Raw genomic sequence first — 4,627 nt, 5'->3', positions numbered from 1 at the left:
AGTGCCAAGATCTCAGATGCACTAAAGTATGCCCAGCTTGTACCAGGGTGCTGGGGAGCAAACTCAGTCCCCATGCTTCTGCACATGGACAGAGTCACTCTCATGCTCACACTCACATAAAATAACCAATAAATTAAAGGAAGTTGGTGTATAAGGATATGTGATGTATGTGTAGAACTGGTAGTCCTCTGTAGAGCACTCAGTTTATCATCTTTATATTTGCCCTGTTTTTGGGCAAAGTTTCCAGACACACAACACTCTAGTCTACATTCTACATAGAAAGATTGTCAGTCTCACCCAGCCCCCCAAACCTCCTGTGCTGTGTGCATTGCTTTTTGATGTTTCTGAATCCAGGACTGGTGACCCATGCCTATAATCTTAAGTATTCAGGAGGCTCAGGCAGGATAAGTTTAGTTCAAGGCCAGCCTGGCCAATCTAGCAAGATTATCTCAAATTTAAACAATTTCAAGTAATAATAACACCATACTCAGAAGATGCTCTAACATATATAAGGTCACATGCTCCACTATGTTCATAGCACCCTTATTTATAATAACCAGAAGCTGGAAAAACCCAGATTTCCTTCAACAGAGGAATGAATCCAGAAAATGTGGTACATTTACACAATGGAGTACTACTCAGCTATTAAAAATAATTAATGTATGAAATTTTTATGCATATGAATAGAACTAGAAAGTATTCTGTGTAAGGTAGCCCAATCACTAAAGAATATACATGTTATGCACTCACTGATAAGTGGATATTAGCCCAGAATGTAAGAATACCCAAGATACAATTCACAAACCACATGAAACTCAAGAAGGAAGACTAAAGTGTGCATACTTCTGTCCTTCTTAGAAGAGTGAACAAAATACCCATGGAAGGAGTTACAGAGACATAGTATAGAGCAGAGACTTAAGGAATGACCACCCAGAGACTGCCCCACCTGGGGATCCATCCCATATACAGTCACCAAACCCAGACACTATTGTGGATGCCAACAACTGTTTGCTGACAGAAGCCTGTTATAGGTGCCTCCTGAAAGGCTCTACCAGTGCCTGACAAATACAGAGGTTGAGGCTCCCAGCCAACCATTGGCTGGAGCACAGGGTCCCCAATAGAGGAGTTAGAGAAAGGATCCAAGGAGCTGAAGGGGTCTGCAGCTCTGTAGGAGAAACAACAATATGAACTAGCCAGTACCCTAGAATGTTCCCAGGGACTAAACCATCGACCAAAGAATACACATGATGGGACACATGGCTCCAGCTACATATGTAGCAGAAGTTGGCCTTGTCTGTCATCAGTGGAAGGAGAGGTCCTTGGTCCTGTGAAGGCTCTGTGCCCCAGTATAGGGAAATGCCAGGGTCAGGAAGTGGGAGTGTGTGGGTTGGTAAGCAAGGGGAAAGGATAGTGGATAGGGCCTTTTGGAGGGGAAATCACAAAAGGGGATAATTTTTGAAATGTAAATAAAGAAAATATTTAATAAAAAGAAAAATAATAATAATAAATAATAATAGATATGTCTAAGTCATGATGCTAGTTCTGGGACCTTATTTTAGACAAAGGAAAAAAAAAAACCCTCTTCTCTTTGGGGAGGTAGTGATTCCTTTATAAGCAGAGAAATTATAAGCAGAGAAAGAACTAAATTACCTAGAAGGTATAGGACAAGAATCTTGTGGCTTGCTCTGCAAATGAAATGCTAATGCCTGCTGCTCTACAAGCATTGATGCCATCCTCCTGCTACTCTTCAGTCCACATCCCCTGTGGGAATCTTAGCTGTGTTCCTGTTTGGCCTGGAGAGAGGAGGAAGCTTGCTGAAGCAAAACCTAAACACTGCAGTGAACCCTGCTGTTCTTTGTGACCTAGGCTTGAAGGCCAGCAGCCAAAGTTGCCTGCCTGGGGCAAGGATTCTTGTGTGTCTATGGAGCTCATGGGATTTCCAGCTCTGCTACCTGCATGGTCACAGGATGGAGTCTGCACTAGTGGGCACTGGGCTTGTGGGTTTTCAGAGATTTTTGATGCTTCCTTAAGTTTTGGAGAGCCTGTCAATCAAGAGAGCCTCTTGATTAGTTAAGTTGGTCTTTTTAATTGTGTTTGATTAGAAAAAGTGGATCCCCATGACCACCAAGCTTCCCCTCTACCCCACCCCACTCCACCCTGCACTACCCCACCCCCACCCCCCACTCCCCCACTCCTTCACCCCCACCTCCCCACTCCCCCACCCCCGGGACAAAAAAGCTGAAGTGCCTACTAAACAGAACAAAGCAGACCTGGTCANCCTTCACCCCCACCTCCCCACTCCCCCACCCCCGGGACAAAAAAGCTGAAGTGCCTACTAAACAGAACAAAGCAGACCTGGTCATTGGTATGTCTAAGCAACATGTACCCTTATGGGTCACCAAGAGTTCTTGGCTGGCATACCTCTAGAAGTCTAAAGATAACTTCTGTGACAGTGGGCAACAATTGTCTAGGATTTGTTTTAATAACTGGTTCCTGTTAGTTGCCATTTCTCCTTCTAAAAAGGACTCACGTGGCCCTCATTTTCCAGCATTGCCTCTCTTCTAGTTAGCCCTCCTACAACTTCCTCATGCTCGAAATTCAGGCCTCCTGTAGATATTTAAGAGATTGAAGACTGAAATGAAGCTCCAGGCTAAGCACTTTCATCAGTTCATCTCAGACACAATCTATTAAGTATCATCTTCTTCCTGGTTGACTCTTAGGATCTTGTTTCCCTGTCTGGCTCACTGCTATTCAGGTGTACCAATCTGACCCAACATTTCCTTTGCTTCTGCTTCTCCATCTTTTATCTTTGAGGTTTACTCTGCCTCAGTCAGTCTTCAGATATCTGCAAGATCATTCTATGTCACATTTTGGCTCAGATGCCACTTTAAAAAAAATTTTTTTTTTAAGTTTGGGGCAGGGGAGATGGCTCAGTGGACAGGAGCACTGGGTGCTCTTTTAGAGGACCCAAGTTTCAATTCCTAAAACAGCAGCTCACAACTGGAACTCCAGTTTCAAGGCATCTGACACACTCACATAGATACACATGCAGAAAACACACCAATGCACATAAAATGAAATACAATATTAAAAACTTAACAATTTATAGCTGTTAAGTGTTCGCGGGTCTACCCACATGCAAGCAATGGCTCAAGTGTGGAAGCTGAAGGACAGTTTTCAGGAATTTGTCCTGACCTTTTTTTGTTGTTGTTAAAGATTTATTTATTTATTATATGTGAGTACACTGTAGCTATCTTTAGACACACCAGAAGAGGGCATCAGATCTCATTACGGATAGTTGTGAGCCACCATGTGATTGCTGGGATTTGAACTCAGGACCTTGCGAGCAGTCAGTGTTCTTACCCACTGAACCATCTCACCAGCCCCTCTCCTACTTTTATATGGGTTCTGGGAGTCAAAGTCGGGTGGTCTGGCTTGGTGGAAGTTCTTTTACTCTCTGGACCATCTCACTTGCCCAAGTAGCATTCCTTTTATTTACTTCTGTAATCCCAGTACTAGAGAGGCAGAGGCAGGAGGATCAGGAGTTCAAGGTCAGCCCTGGCTACATAGCAAGTTTGAGACCAGCTTGGACTACTAATGGCCTTAGCAAAAATAAGCAACTTGCAGACATTTTCTAGCTTCAAATCACTGACGTGTACATAGGTACCAGCAATATTTACCATAGACTGTAATAGACTGTACTAATTGACAGAAGCCAGACAATTAAATGTGATACATTTTATCTTTCAGAAAGCTCATCTTGATCCCACAGGTATTTTTATACCCATGATTACCTTTTTCTGTTTTTTTGTTTTGTTTTGTTTTCCTTCCTCATAGCTGTTGCCCATGACATGAGAATTGCTCTGAGATTTTGAGGAAATTGAGGCTCTGAGATGAAGTGAGGTACCTAATGTTACACAGCCTTTGAATGGTAGTTTCAGGAGCTTGAATTGAAACTCGAGGCTTCTTGACGTCAGAACTGAGGCATTTGGAAGCATTCAGCAAGGCCAAGAAACTAGCTGGACCAGTGAAGCTCAAGAAATGATGTTCTTACAGTTATTGGTTTTGGTCCCATCATCATCATCATTATTTTGTCATGCCTGCGATGTCTGCTACAGAACCTCTCTCACAGCCCACAGTTTGACATTGCTGTTAGTTATTTTCTAAGAGCTCCTGCTTGGGAGGCATCTGCCCTTCACACTGATATATTATGCCCTGTCTTAGCTTTGTTTCCTATGTGATAAGATTCCCTGACAGAAGCATTGAGGGAAGAAAGGGGTTTGCTTGGCTCACAAATCCAGATCCATCACAGCAGGGAAGTCATTGTGGCAGGAGCCTGTGAGAGCTGGTTACAGCACGTTTGGGGTCAGAACCACCGAGAGCAATAGTTGCATGCATGCATGCATGCTTATGCTCCCCTCATTTTCTGTTTGCTTGTTTGGTTTGAGGCAGGGTCTCACCAAGTAGCCCTCTCAGGCCTGGAACTCACAGAGACCCATCTAGCTCTGCTTCTGGAAATGCTGGGGTTAAAGGTGTAAGCTGCCACACCCAGGACTTTCACTCATTCTAAGGTTACATGTATTCATCTAATTAGTGAGTATAAGTATGGGTTTGCATTTGGAGTCCC

The 4,627-nt window shown here is 43.5% G+C and overlaps 1 pseudogene; it reads left to right on the top strand.

The window, feature by feature from the left end:
* The window catches only part of LOC110315180, an 8,428-nt pseudogene extending 7,138 nt beyond the window's left edge, over nt 1–1,290 (top strand).
* Nucleotides 1,291–4,627: the final 3,337 nt, after the last annotated feature.

The sequence above is a fragment of the Mus pahari genome, unplaced genomic scaffold, assembly GCF_900095145.1.
Source record: "Mus pahari unplaced genomic scaffold, PAHARI_EIJ_v1.1 scaffold_11963_1, whole genome shotgun sequence".
NCBI classification, from domain to species: Eukaryota; Metazoa; Chordata; class Mammalia; order Rodentia; family Muridae; genus Mus; species Mus pahari.
This window is presented reverse-complemented; position numbering and strand designations above follow the sequence as displayed.